Genomic DNA, 16320 nt, shown 5'->3' on the forward strand with positions numbered 1-16320 from the left:
TTTTTTTTAAATTAAACAAAATAAACTGCTGTGTTGTATGACAGAATTTCCTTTGCTGTCAGTTTACACAGCACGGTACCACAGTGTCTCAGTGGTGTCGCTGGTTCCTATTGGATTAAAAGCAACAAAATGGCTGCCTCCACTGTGTATAAATCACAACTGTCCTGATTTAGAAGGGACGTTCCCAGTTTGAGACCTGTTCTGCCACCCCATGGAAGGACTTTTGTCAGCATTCCAGGACCGCTGGGAGATGGTGCGCGTGCCAGCAGTAGGTGCACACAGCACTGAAGCAGTGTTCTGTATGGGAGGGACTGAAGCACTAGGCATGCCTCAACGTGACGTGGCCATGCCCCCATGTAGCGTGACCACGCCCCCTTCTCATGTTTGCGCTATTCCAATTAGGGAAATCTTAAAGTTAAGAGGAGTTGACTGTGTGACTCAACATTCCCCTTACTGAGGAACCACAACTTCATACAGATGTTTTACAAACTATCTTAAAGGAGATAGGACATTAATATTATTACTCTTTATTTGTGTACTTCTTAACATTTATTCTCATCATTTCCTACCTCTGTATAGCTTACAGCATGCTTTCCTGTTATCCGAATTTCTGGGAGACCTCCTGGAAGTGCAGGCACACTACCGGATCCCGCCTTGCTCGCTTGTGAAGCGGACAGAGGAGGGGCTTGATGACACAATGTGCAAGGTCATGGCCTTTCCCCTTGCAGCACAATGCCATGAATTGACAAGGAGGCACTTGTTTGGGCCGACCATAGAGGCATACTTTTACCTTGCGGAGGCTGATCCCAGTTGTGGAGAGGAGGCACTTGTGTGGGCCGGCCATAGAGGCATACTTTTACCTTGCGTAGGCTGATCCCAGTTGTGGAGAGGAGAACTTGTTTGGGCCGCCCGTAAAGGCATACTTTTACCTTGCGTAGGCTGATCCCAGGTGTGGAGAAGAGACACTTGTGTGGGCCGGCTATAGAGGCATACTTTTACCTTGCGTAGGCTGATCCCAGGCATAGAGAGGAAGCACTTGTGTGGGCCGGCCATAGAGGCATACTTTTACCTTGCGGTGGCTGATCCCAGGCATAGAGAGGAAGCACTTGTGTGGGCCGGCTATAGAGGCATACTTTTACCTTGCGTAGGCTGATCCCAGGCATAGAGAGGAAGCACTTGTGTGGGCCGGCCATAGAGGCATACTTTTACCTTACGGAGGCTGATCCCAGGTGTGGAGAAGAGACACTTGTGTGGGCCGGCTATAGAGGCATACTTTTACCTTACGGAGGCTGATCCCAGGTGTGGAGAAGAGACACTTGTGTGGGCCGGCTATAGAGGCATACTTTTACCTTGCAGAGTCTGATCCCAGGCATAGAGAGAAAGCACTTGTGTGGGCCGGCTATAGAGGCATACTTTTACCTTACGGAGGCTGATCCCAGGTGTGGAAAGGAGACACTTGTTTGGGCCGCCCGTAAAGGCATACTTTTACCTTGCAGAGGCTGATCCCAGGCATAGAGAGGAAGCACTTGTGTGGGCCGGCCATAGAGGCATACTTTTACCTTACGGAGGCTGATCCCAGGCATAGAGAGGAAGCACTTGTGTGGGCCGGCCATAGAGGCATACTTTTACCTTACGGAGGCTGATCCCAGGCATAGAGAGGAAGCACTTGTGTGGGCCGGCTATAGAGGCATACTTTTACCTTGCGGTGGCTGATCCCAGGCATAGAGAGGAAGCACTTGTGTGGGCCGGCTATAGAGGCATACTTTTACCTTACGGAGGCTGATCCCAGGTGTGGAGAAGAGACACTTGTGTGGGCCGGCTATAGAGGCATACTTTTACCTTACGGAGGCTGATCCCAGGTGTGGAGAAGAGACACTTGTGTGGGCTGGCTATAGAGGCATACTTTTACCTTACGGAGGCTGATCCCAGGTGTGGAGAAGAGACACTTGTGTGGGCTGGCTATAGAGGCATACTTTTACCTTGCAGAGTCTGATCCCAGGCATAGAGAGAAAGCACTTGTGTGGGCCGGCCATAGAGGCATACCGGCTATAGAGGCATACTTTTACCTTACGGAGGCTGATCCCAGGTGTGGAAAGGAGACACTTGTTTGGGCCGCCCGTAAAGGCATACTTTTACCTTGCAGAGGCTGATCCCAGGCATAGAGAGGAAGCACTTGTGTGGGCCGGCCATAGAGGCATACTTTTACCTTACGGAGGCTGATCCCAGTTGTGGATAGGTGACCCTTGTGTGGGCTGAATAACGAAGCAGTTTTTACCTTGCTGCACCTGATCCTATGTACAGAGAGGAGGCACCTGTGCTGGGCTGAGGCACACTACTATAAAAGCAGAATATTTAGCAATGCATATATGAATCCCAACCTATATAGCTCACATTTATAGTGTGGCACCCATGTAACTACTTCACATGGGTGGCCACAAACCATTTCCATCAAATGCCCATATATAAAAGACTCTATTTTACAAAGAGGACGAATAGTAAACCCCTTTAAACCAGGTAATCCCAGCACGCCAGTTGAAAGGACCCTTTGTCTTGTGGGTTTAAAGCAAAACATTGGTGACATAAAGTTAATTATTAAGATAAGACAGGTCAATGGAAAGCAACAAACATTAGTAACGTGGCTGTGCATTTCACGTGGTATACACCTTGTAAATTAGCTCCAAAGAGCTGATTTATGGAGTGTGTACATTCACGCTATGCTGTGCTATAGACTCTTAATTTATACCATGTTTTGATTAGGGTGGGTAATTTATTCAAATCAGAATCATGTTCCTCCTGCCCCACAAGGTGAAGTCTTGTAGACGTTTGGGATCTCCTGATTACACAGAAAGGTTTTTAAACTCAGACTAATAGTTTATGATCATTACAGATACCTTAAAAACATAGGGGGGCATTTATGTAAGCTGTTGCGTGGATAACTGTATGGAAATAACTGCTCTCTCTAGCAAGAAATCAAACGTTTTCATTCATTTTTTTAACACTGCTAAGAAGATGACAGGCACTGATTTGTTTCTGCAGGTTGTAGCACGCTACATGTGCACCAGTTCTCATATGCCCTACAAAGAATGGATGCCCCCATCTGAATCACTGTTTGCAGGGAGGCTCACCTCATCTCATTGTGTATAAGGAGTCGCAGGAGTGGATCTGAGCTGATCACTTGATCCTTTGTGAGCTTGTCATGCAGCTAAGGTCTTCTATCCATGTTTACCCGCTTATGATTTGGTGAATGGTGTAAGTATCACTGCTATAGTCATCCCACTAATCTCAGCCGGATACCAGTTTCTGCGGTCATCCTCCTTGTACAAGACGTCTGATCGTGACGCTGGCTACAGTGGGGAGATGCAGATTGTTGGGAATTTAACCATGAAATGGAAGCGATAAATGCTTAATAACCAGCAGCTCAACATCCTGGGTGTCATTCAGTGTTTGTTTGGATCAATATTTTTACGCAGTGATGTGCTCCTTGTGGAATCTGGAAATCAGTGAGCAGTCCACCATGCATTGAGAAACGGCTGTTCAGCGCAACCCCACACAATGGATTTGCTCCCCCGAGGTAGCTTCACTTTAAACACTACCATTTCTTACAGATAATAGTGACCACAAAGAGTCACATTAGAGAGTGTATACTTTTATTCTGACATGATTGTGTTTGTGTACTTTCTACTGTAGCTACCTTCAGTTTACTTTTTTTGATTGCAAATACCCTACTGCAAATTTTGCTAACACATTGACTCTTTTCACCTTCACCTTCTGTGCCTTTCAGCCATGTATCTATATCACCAGGGACAGTTGTTTGGAGAACGTAATAACCCCCTTGTATAAGCAAGAAGGCTGAGACTCATCTCTAATTACAGATAAAGGTTGTACAACTGGGCATTGTTGCAATTGTGATTTTAATTATCATGATTTTGATTAGTGTAACGGGACTTCTGCCAACTAAGAAGTTAAGTACCGGTTCTCCATCATTGTGTCTCTGATCATAGAGTCAATCTTTTGTAGTCATTGTAGAGTAGTGAAAGTGAGGCCACTAGATGGACTAGTAGGGTAAGTCTGGCTATAGCCAACATAACGAACAACAGCCAACCAAGGTTTCTAAGACTAGTTATAACCAGTAACATAGTCGAATTTCTGAGTAGTATCTAAATCTCAATTTATGAAGTGTAAAGCTAAAGTTTAATGGCTTCTGTAAGAGAGGTTTAATAAAAAGGCAGCGTTGAGCTTATCAAGCTGGACAATTAAACCCCACCTACTAAATAGTATCCGTCTAATTCAAATCTGCAGCTTATTCAGCAAAGCAAAATGCCAATGCATTTCCTCCATTTCCACTTCCTTGAACTCGCTAATGTCTGAAATAAAAAAGAGATTTATTTGTCTTATTAGGCTGACACAAGCCACGGTACGAGAGATAGCTTTAAATACGAGATCTATGAAACAAATCGGAGACCACAAAAATTCTGAAAGATTATTCTGATTTCCCTCAGCCGGCCTTGTTTGATTTACATCAATTAGGAATTTCACATAAGGTATCATATAACACTGAAGCTAATAACCCAGAAATAACCTCATTAAAAACAGACAGCATATCGGTCTAAGGAGAATGAACTCTAAGCAGGAAAATTAGTGACCTGGAAACGACGGGGACGAGGTAATAGCAGAGAGAGGCGCAAAAATAAATTCCTTCTACACAGCCCAAAAGTGGAAATCGCTCCCTAGAAAGTTCATAGGACACAATGTAACAAGATCGATTTATTTGACTTTCAAGGTTTTGTATTAACAATTCTGTGTGTCTGTGTTTATCATTTCACAGCAGGCAGCTTCAGGTATATGTGACTGTTATATTTACCGTTTATTAATATAGGTGCTTTCCCTGCATCTGTGGAACAATCAGTCTGCACTGCATTCACAAGCTTGAAAATAGGGATGACCGATCCTTATGTAGAAGCACTTTGATAGGATTCAATTATCTCTATTTATGGTTACGCTGTATTTACCAGGGAAGGTCATCCCATCACAGCCCCCCCACTAGACAATGCCACGAATCACGTCGGGACGGGAGGATGAGTGGGTGACATTATTTGCTAAAAATCACATAATCTCCGCCCACTTTGCCAGAAAGATCAGGTCTGATCTGGGAGGGTGGCCTACGAAATTCAGGGAAGTACGTCCATAAAATCACCTATGTGTATGAGTCTATAGGGTTACTACACATAAGCAGAACGGATACCTATTTCACTTGCTGCCCTCGTCCGTCTACTGGATTTAAAACCAGTATCGGGTTTAGATGTAAACTGCCCGTTTACACTTAGCCTAAGAGTGATTATTAAGTGTTTATTCACCTACTGTACCTAGCACACAAAACACTGTGATCACTGGGGAGTTACATAGTGTCCTATAAGGCTCTTAATTCTTATAGGCCTCATTACACAAACTATTTTGAATCTAGTGAAAGACCATCTCTGCAAGAGCCATAGAAAATGGTTATACTTACTTGTTACAGACAGAGCAGCCAGCGTGATAGGATCTTATTCTCGTGTTATGATACATTGTGGTTTTACATATAAATAAGCAAAGGGCTGTGATTATTTTAAAAAAAGAAAAATTGGGATACCTATGTGATCTGAAGTTTGCTGGGGCCATAAAACCCACCCATACTTGTTTATAGATAACAAATACTTTACAACCCTTTTAGGAACCTCTTTGCCACTTATATTGTGAATTTTGGTGCAGCAGGAACCTGAATTATGGGAAAATAAGAACTAAAAATGATGGAAATACTTTTCTCTGAATTAATCCACCCGACGTTCCTTTGTGGACAACGTCTTCTGCCATTGACAGAGGTAATATTACCCCTTTGCTAGGAGCGAATAGGCAGTTACTAACTGTTCAAAGTAGAATATAACCAACTCTACTGGTACCTATATGCCTACACTTCCTCCCTACACAACCCATTGGACTGTCTTCAGTCAGGATGTTGTTCCCAACACTCCACATAGTCAGCACTGCTAAGTCCAGAGGCCATTGCTTGCTTCTAATTCTCCTTGACCTCTTTGGTGCATTTCACATGGTCAACTACTCACTTCTCATACAACTGTTGAATTCTCTAGATTACTGTCCTGTCTTGGATCTCATCCTACCTATCAAACTGCTCCAGTGTTCATTTGTATGGATCCACCTGCTCAGCTGAAATACGACAGGGCTCAGTCCTAGGCCATAATCTCTTTTTTTTCTATTTATACTACGTCTTGTGTAAAACTTAAACTCATTTTGGCTTTCAATATCACCTCTATGTGCATGATGGCAAAATGTATCTATCCTCTCCGGATCTTCCACCATCTGTGTTTGCCCGCATTACTGAATGTCATACTGCCATGTCACCTTGTATGTCCTCTTGCCACCTCAAACTAAGTCTTTCAAAATCTAGACTAATAATCCTTCTACCAATAAAAAAAAGATTCTATCATCTCTATTTACATTGACAGCTAGAGTTTACTGTTGTGTTGTTAAAGTGTCCTCCTTGACTCAGAAATGTTCTTTTGCCACATCCATTCTGTATCCATTTGCTGTTACATCTAAGAAACATTTCAGAATAGACACCTATCTCACACTTGTCTGACTATTGCAATATCCGTCTTACTGCTATTCCCCTCACAAGACCTTCACCCCTACAGTCTATTTTGAATGCAGCAGCTAAACTTTTTCCTTGCAAAATGCTCTGTTACTGCTGCTCCTTTCTGTCTTTACATTGATTGCTTGTACCTTACCAGATCCAATGTATAATACTTCTGCTAACGTACAAAGCCATCAACAAAACTGCACCAACATACACCTCAATTTTCTCAAGATATCTCCCAAAATTTCCCCTCCAAGATCCATTCAATTCGTCAACCCTCATTTCTTCCCACTCAGATTTACAGGACTTTTTTTGACCAAACCCACTCTGTGGAATTCATTCCCTCTTACAGCAAAACTTTCCCTTAGTCTCCAAACCTATAAGCGCACCTCTTTAGTCAGTCTTAGCGTATTTCCAAACAACTTTTTAATCCCCCTCTATCTGATTACAACCCCTCCACATAGTTCTAGCGCTATATAAATCAATATTAATAAGTTATTATTTTGTTTTTAACGAGAGACGATAGTGACTATAAAGAATGTATTACCTATTTAAGATAACTTCTGTAACGTTCATAAGTATGACATTTCCAGACCTCACCTGATGTTTTGGATATAAAAAGAGAACTGTCGGAAGTGATATCTTACAGTATGGGAGGTCTCGCTGTCACTGTTTCAACTCATAGCTATTAGATGTGTAGTCAATGACTAATGGTCCCCCACAGTTAACATAATAAGAAAAATGGGCATCACAGTGGGAAAAACAACGTAACCCAAGCTATGCATTGGATTTTAAAAAAACAAAATAGCTACAGTGCAATGCTGTTAATTTAGGTTTATGTTATCTTGTATCTTTGCATTGTGGGCTTCATTTAGATTTGGATGCACGTAGTAAAACACACATGCAAAAATAAAACATAGATGATGCATCCAACAAGAAGGCGATAGTATTTGCATCAGGCGTACAAGTGCGTTTATTTACAACAAGTGATTGTGTTGGAAAAGAAATACGGCTTCAACATGAGTAGACTGGATACTGTTTAATAAGGGCTTCTATCCCTCTAAATATAGTTAATATCTGGTGCCCATGTGGCATCCGTCACACGCCCACCCTTGCCAGGGTCCTGGGACAGCGCGCCTCCTTCCTGGATCCTAGCTAGCAAATTGGCCACTTAGGCAGGAATTTACCCTCCGATTCCCACCTGATTGCCCTATAGTTGCTGATTTTGCGTTGAGCCGCTAAGCTCTGCCCCCCTTTGTGATGGTTCACGTTATTGCCTGTAAATTATGTGAAGGCTGTGTCTCGTTTCTTCCAGAGTTCTACCCGGGTGACCTCGACAGCCCATCTCTTTTGTAGTGAAGCTAAAAGATTAGCCATTACTCAAGTTGGTATGTATCATATGTTCCTATAGGAACGTTTTTCGGCGGCCATCTTTGTAAAGGGCTTAGAAGATAGACAACAATAGCTATTGGCGATATATTCTTACACTTTTCAGTTGTTTAAAATATAAACGAGGTTTCTATTTTTTGAGAAAGATTTCCATGTGTGAATTATGAGGGGTGGTCCAACGTGATGTTAGGACTTTGAAGTAACGTTTTTACATGTGCATTCCTGCCTGGGACCACAATCTCACACATGGCTACACAGAGAAAGCAGAAAGTCATTCTGTACTTATGTGTGTGTGTGATACAGTTAAATAGGGAAATTTTCTGAACATTAAATGTTCTGTACCTCTCCATGTGATTACCCATTGACTGTACTGTGCACTTAAATGTTCCTCTTTCTCTATTTGAAGTGTCGAGGTGATGTGTACTTATGTATGGATTCCTAGCCCTTTGTAACAGTGTGACCATCAGAGTTATCAAACAGAAATGCGCTGACTATGATCCTCACCTTTCATGTGACACTGCTGTACTGATTTACTAGACTTCTGGATAGAGAACTGTGTAGAGTCAAAGGCCAACAAGAGTGACTGATGAATATAGGGCTTTGCATACTCGGCTATTGCCTGAATGAGAAAATTGCCATGCCTCATAGCGTCTGGTGACAGCTGAGCTCTCCTTAAGAGCAGGTCAAACACTGCAACATGGACATTACCCCTAGATATTAACATTCTGCTACATTATTCATCTTTGTCCAATTTACTGATTGTTGCATCAGTTTGTGCCAGAAATGATGAAAGGATTTGCTCTAGAAATGCTCCTTTTTATTTTAGTTGCAGAGAAGATTTCTTGTGACTAATCAGCTCTCCCAGCATCCAGCCCGTCTCGCCTTTGTGATATGTACATATTCTCTGATTATCAACTGCTTGTAAAACAATACAATATGCACCATTACATTCACGCTGAGATGTAGATTTTAATGGCTCCCATGTTCCATCAAGACTAATTTAGACTGACGATACAATAACTGAAATTAGTGGTGTACAAGCACACCATACTTTGAGTTTCAATAGTTATTGGGGCTATTGACCACCTTGGGCGGTAGACATTGTGTCAGGGTGGCATTGTAATATAAAGTGTACCAAAGAGACATCATCTCTGGTAATGTGTTACCAGGACGTCACCTTACAACCCCAATTTAGAAGTGACGCTCAGATTGGAAGCTGTGTGTTAAGTCAGGTGACACCAGCATGAGACAACAGGCTGCGTGGCTGATATTTTGGCAAGGCACCTACCTACGTCCTTCAGAATACAGTGGATTCTGACAGGACGTCAATTGGGGGCTAGTGGTCTTCATCAAGATTCGGATGGAGTCTACTAAGTTAACAAAATTCAAACAGGTCTCCTTACCTCCAGTCCTGCAACCCTCCGATCTGACATGTGCCCCAAAGTTTCAGCGAAGCATTGTGCTCTTTCCTCTCCCATTGAGTTGTCCATGCCCGTGTCCTGTAATCTACGTCTTGCATGAACAGAAAGATCATGTAGGAGGGACATTGACAACACAGGCAAGTAATAGTATGAGAGGGCGAGGAGCACAGCGCTGGGCTATTGGAGACTTCGGGGGTATTGAAGCACCTGTACATTTTTTTTTTAATGTTAGTGAAATGTTAAGTTTAAGGTTGAAAATCTTTTTTTTTAATATATTATTGGGTGGAATTCACTATAATAATATAAAATCTTGAATGAATTAGTAACCTGGGGTGCAGCTTTCTGCCTTCACTAGTTCCCAATGAATATTGGTCCAGCACATTATATGTAGGCCTCCTCTGTGAGTAGGAGACCGGTATATTTTAAAGTTGCTGCTAAGTTTCTTGAGAGAAGTGTTCAATTTGTCTGGATGCATATGATATTTAATCAACTTCCATGAGGGATTTCAAAATTAGTCAGACTGTAATGAACTATGAAATCGTGATTAATGCTGTTTCAGTGCTTGATGAGAAGCAGCATGTTCTCTAGAATATTTTGATGTGATGATGATTTTATGTATGTTTTCCCTCTCTCAGCCACTTCTGCATCATGTACAACAAATCTACATTAAGGGCTCCAACACAATTTTATTTATAGGTAAGCAAGATTAATTTATAGCATGAATGAGGCTGGACTGGACTCTCATTCCCCTATACAAATTAGCTGATATAAATCTGTGTGTTGCTTTGAGAACTATATGTTTCGCATTGCTATTGTGTATCTTTTTTAACTTGGCAAAGGCAGTTTCAATAGTTTTCAACAGGAAATTCTATGCACTCATTATCAACATTCTTAAAATGAAGGTGTTACTGGACTCAATGCTTTACCCCACTGGGTATTCAAGATGTAACAAATGCCAGTGCTGAGACAAGATCCCAGTTACAATCAAACTATGTCACTTGTCAGAGCTCATCAGTGTAGGATAGATATTGCTGCTCAGCATGTGAAGTGCTATAGAGACAGCCTCACTGAAACAAGAGTAAGGCAAATACATTCCCAAAATGAAGAACCCACAGATGATGTGTAATTATGGCTTCTGAATGATTCACACTAGTCAAATCTAGTTAAATCACACCTGAGCCCTGTGTCAAGAACCTCTCCTAGCGTAAAGTTGGTTGCGGTGGTCTGGTCTGGTGTACCCCATGATCGGCACTCAACTAGATTTTATAAAGGAAAAACCAATGAAGGAATTAAAGCAGGACGTAATGTATTAAATAGAAACTCCCTTTATTGATAATATAGTTAGCAATCTATTGGAAAATTTCAACATAAGGTTAGGCCTTTTGTTGAGGCACATTCTCAGCTCTCCACTATGTAAAGTAATAAGGGTGGAATTGTGTGATATGGTTAAATGCCTCAAATGTCTTTCCAATACTGGGCACCTGGTCTACATCAAAGACTTTTGTTGATAGATCTTTAGGTTTGCCCACTTACTTACATATCCCAGAGTGGCCAATAGCAGGACTTTTAGGCTGGATGCACACTACAAAATTTCTCCTGATACGATATCCTTAGCAATTTTATCAAGGAGTAAAAAAAAAAAAAGTCCCGATCAGCATGCTGATTGATGTTTACACACTATAAAGATTTTACACAATTTACCCTCAGATCTGTGGTCTTCATCTGTCATAACCATCGGCTGAAAATATCGTGACTCTGCACACTCCATAGAGATCTATGGACACTGCCGGTCCTGAGTGCAAACACACTGCAGAATGGAATGACATTGTTCCATTGTTGAACTAGATTTTTAGTTCAGTTTAAAAACCAAATGAAACCATACGACAAGCTTTGGTAAGATAATTGTTCATCGTTGCAATGTAGACACTAGTGCGATATCGGGCCAAACACTTGTTTTTCATATGATTGGCTCGATAGTTGGCTGAAAGCCCTGTAGTGTGTACCCAGCCTTAGACTCTGAGAGATACACTTTGGGGGAGGGTGTGCTGTTAGAGATACACTTTTCTAAATTTGGAAAGATAGCTATGTAGAGGAAAGGACTTTGCAGTTCTTAAGCAAACTGGCAGACATCTTCTTCCAGAAGCTTCACAGCAGCCCTGGAGAGGATAGAAGGTAATTTTATTGTGAGCTGCTATCATTTCTACAGCTTCCTTTTGGACACTACACCCTCAACATGACCTGACTGACCACTGGACACAATCATAATACAATTCTATTACACTCTGTACAGACATAGGACACTACATTCATGACCTGACCACTGGACGTGATCATAATACAATTCTATTACACTGTATACAGACATAGGACACTGCATCCCCAACATGACCTGACCACTGGACATGATCATAATACAGAATTCTATTACACTCTATACAGACATAGGACACTACACCCCCAACATGGCCTGACCACTGGACACAATCATAATACAATTCTATTACACTCTATACAGACATAGGACACTACACCTGATATCAACTGATCTACTGTGTACCGACCCGGCTTGTCGGTTGGCCCTTCTCCTGCTGAGTCCCTGGCTTGTCTGCACCGGCTGATCTGCTGTGTACCGACCCGGCTTGTCGGTTGGCCCTTCTCCTGCTGGGTCCCTGGCTTGTCTGCATCAGCTGATCTGCTGTGTACCGACCCGGCTTTTCGGTTGGCCCTTCTCCTGCTGAGTCCCTGGCTTGTCTGCATCAGCTGATCTGCTGTGTACCGACCCGGCTTGTCGGTTGGCCCTTCTCCTGCTGAGTCCCTGGCTTGTCTGTATCGGCTGATCTGCTGTGTGCCGACCCGGCTTGTCGGTTGGCCCTTCTCCTGCTGAGTCCCTGGCTTGTCTGCGCCGGCTGATCTGCTGTGTGCCGACCCGGCTTGTCGGTTGGCCCTTCTCCTGCTGAATCCCTGGCTTATCTGCATCAACTGATCTACTGTGTACCGACCCGGCTTTTCAGTTAACCCTTCTCCTGCTGAATCCCTGGCTTATCTACATCAACTGATCTACTGTGTACCAACCCGGCTTGTCAATTAACCCTTCTCCTGCTGAGTCCCTGGCTTACCTGTATCAACTGATCTACTGTGTACCGACCCGGCTTGTCAATTAACCCTTCTCCTGCTGAATCCCTGGCTTATCTGCATCAACTGATCTATTGTGTACCGACCCGGCTTGTCAGTTAACCCTTCTCCTGCTGAATCCCTGGCTTATCTACATCAACTGATCTACTGTGTACCGACCCGGCTTGTCAATTAACCCTTCTCCTGCTGAGTCCCTGGCTTATCTGTATCAACTGATCTACTGTGTACCGACCCGGCTTGTCAATTAACCCTTCTCCTGCTGATTCCCTGGCTTATCTGCACCAACTGATCTACTGTGTACCGACCCGGCTTGTCAATTAACCCTTCTCCTGCTGAATCCCTGGCTTATCTGCACCAACTGCATATAAAACATTATTTTATATGCCATTATTTTGTTTTTCCTGATTGTACATTTACAAGTTTCTACTTTTTACCTGTTATTATTCTACTATTTATATGCCTTTATCTTGTTTTTCCTGATTTTATATTTACCAGCAACTAGTTTTACCTGTTATTATTCTTGCCTATTTCCATTGTCCTTATTACCTCTCCTTCTATTATTCTTTGCCTTCCACGCCCTAATTGGTTATTGTCCTCCATCTTGCTATTGTCTCCCTGCTTATTCTTACCTGTTATCCGCTGTCCTTATTATCTTACTGTTCTGCTATCATTCTTACCTGTCTTCATTGTCCTTATTATCTCACTGTACTGTTGTTCCATGCCCTCCACGCCCTAATTCGTTATTATCTTCCACCTTTTCATTGTCTTCCTGCCTTTGTTCTTACCTGTTTTTCACTGTCCCCACTATCTCACTGTTCTGTTACTCTCTCTCCCTACTATGCCTCCCCGCTCTCACTCCATACCCATACTCTCCCCCCGCCCTACCTCTCCCGTTCCTCCCCGCCATCCCCCGCGCGCTGCTCAGCTTGCTAACCTCATCCCCATTTCCCCCCTCTCCTCTCCCCCTTTCTTCTGTGCCCTCTGGAATGCCAGATCCGTCCGCAACAAGCTGACTGCTATCCACGACCTCTTTCTATCCAACTCCTTTAACCTTCTTGCCGTTACTGAAACCTGGCTCTCCGATTCTGATACTACTTCCCCCGCTGCCCTCTCCTATGGTGGCCTCTCCTTCACCCACTCCGCCAGGCCTGGTGCCCGCCCTGGCGGTGGAGTTGGCCTCCTCCTCTCCTCCACCTGTACTTTTCGTGTCATTCCCCCTGAACCCTCCCTCTCCTTCTCCTCTTTTGAAGCTCACTCCATCCGCCTCTTCTACCCCATCCATCTCCGCGTCACTGTCATCTACCGCCCTCCTGGCCCCACCTCCCTCTTCCTTGACAACTTTGCTAGCTGGCTTCCTCACTACCTCTCCTCCGATCTCCCCTCGATCATTCTCGGTGACTTTAATATTCCCATCGACAACCCCACCTACCCTGCTTCCAGCAAACTGCTCACCCTCTCTTCCTCCCTTGGTCTCACCCAATGGACCTCCTCCTCTACCCACTGCCTTGGTCACTCCCTTGATCTTGTCTTCTCCTACCTATGTAATCTCTCCGACTTCTCCATCTCTCCCTTTCCTCTATCCGACCACCATCTCCTCTCCTTCTCTCTCTCCTCTTCTCCTGCTCCCCCCCCCCTGCCCAAACCTACTCTGTCCATACGCAACCTCGATGCTCTTGACCCTGCCTCTCTGTCCTCCTCTCTCGATACCCTCCTTTCTCCCCTTTCCTCCCAGGCCTGCCCCAACCAGGCGGTCTCCCTCTACAATCACACCCTCACCTCCGCTCTGGACGCGGTCGCCCCTGCCCACTCCGTCCACCCCCGCTGCTCCAAACCCCAACCCTGGCACTCCAAATTTACCCGCTTCCTCCAAAAATGCTCCCGTTCCGCCGAACGTCACTGGAGAAAATCCCGCTCCCTGGCTGACTTCCTCCACTTTAAATTCATCCTTTCATCCTACAGCTCTGCCCTCTCACTCGCTAAACAATCTTTCTTTAAATCCCTCATCTCTTCCCAGTCCTCTAACCCCCGCCGCCTCTTTGCCACCTTCAGCACTCTCCTGGCCCCCTCCCCTCCCCCCACCCCCTCCTCCCTGACTGCCTCTGATTTCGCCTCCTTCTTCTCCTCTAAAATCGAGGCCATCCGACTTGAAATCTCCTCCTCCACTCTCTCTTCCACCCCTCCCACTCTTCTGTCCTCCCCCCCCAACCACCTTCCCCTCCACTCCTTCCGTCCCACCACCGGCGAGGAAGTCCACTCTCTCATTTTATCCTCCCCCCCCACTACCTGCCCCCTGGATCCCATCCCCTCCCACCTTCTTCGCTCCCTTTCCCCCACCACCTGCTCCCACCTCGCTCACCTCTTTAATCTCTCCCTCTCCACTGGCATCTTCCCCTCCTCCTTCAAACATGCTCTCGTATCCCCCATTCTTAAGAAACCTAATCTCGACCCCACTTCTCTCTCGAACTATCGCCCCATATCTCTTCTCCCTTTTGCCTCCAAAATTCTTGAGAGGCTCGTCTGCAGCCGTCTCACCTCCTACCTTTCTGAATACTCCCTCCTTGATCCTCTCCAGTCTGGTTTCCGCCCCCTTCACTCCACTGAAAGTGCCCTGGCTAAAGTCACCAATGACCTCCTCTCTGCAAAAGCCAGGGGCCACTTCTCCCTTCTCATCCTCCTTGACCTCTCTGCAGCCTTTGACACCGTTGACCACCCCCTCCTCCTTCACACCCTCCAGTCTTTCGGCCTCTCCGGCCCAGTCCTGTCCTGGTTCACCTCTTACCTTACTCACCGTTCCTTCTCTGTCACCACCTCTGGGTCTCTCTCCCCCCCATCCACCCTTCCAGTTGGGGTCCCTCAGGGCTCTGTTCTGGGACCCTTACTCTTCTCTCTATACACCTCCTCCCTGGGTGAACTCATCAGCTCCTTCGGCTTCAGCTACCACCTTTACGCTGACGACACTCAACTATACCTCTCCTCTCCTGATCTCTCTCCCTCCCTCCTCTCTAGGGTGTCCGCCTGCCTCTCTGCCATCTCCTCCTGGATGTCCTCTCGATTCCTCAAACTTAACCTTGCCAAAACTGAGCTCATAGTTTTTCCTCCCTCTCATACCCCATCCCCTTCTGACCTCTCCATCACTGTCGACAACACCTCTATCTCACCTGTCCCCCAACTTCGCTGCCTTGGTGTCATCCTCGACTCCTCTCTCTCCTTTGGCCCCCACATCCTCTCTCTTGCTAAATCCTGCCGCTTCCAGCTGCGCAACATCGCTCGCATCCGGCCCTTCCTCTCCCAAGATGCCACCAAATGCCTTATCCACTCTCTGATCATCTCCCGCCTGGACTACTGCAACCTCCTCCTCACTGGCCTCCCCCACTCTCATCTCGATCCCCTTCGATCCGTCCTTAACGCTGCAGCTAGGCTTATTTTCCTCTCTCGCCGCTCCTCTTTTGTCTCCCCCCTCTACCTAGCCCTTCACTGGCTCCCATTCCCCTTCAGAATCCTCTTTAAGCTCCTCACACTCACCTACAAGGCCCTCGCCAACTCCACTGCGCCCTACATCTCCACCCTCCTCTCTATTCATGCTCCATCCCGCCCTCTCCGTTCTGCCTCTGACCGTCGCCTCTCTTCCCCCCTTATAACCTCCTCCCACGCGCGTATCCAAGACTTCGCCCGCGCTGCCCCCCTCCACTGGAACAAGCTCCCTCCCTCCATCAGAACTTCCCCTAATCTGTCCAGCTTCAAACGGGCCCT

This window comes from Mixophyes fleayi, chromosome 10 (genome assembly GCF_038048845.1).
Source record: "Mixophyes fleayi isolate aMixFle1 chromosome 10, aMixFle1.hap1, whole genome shotgun sequence".
NCBI classification, from domain to species: domain Eukaryota; kingdom Metazoa; phylum Chordata; class Amphibia; order Anura; family Limnodynastidae; genus Mixophyes; species Mixophyes fleayi.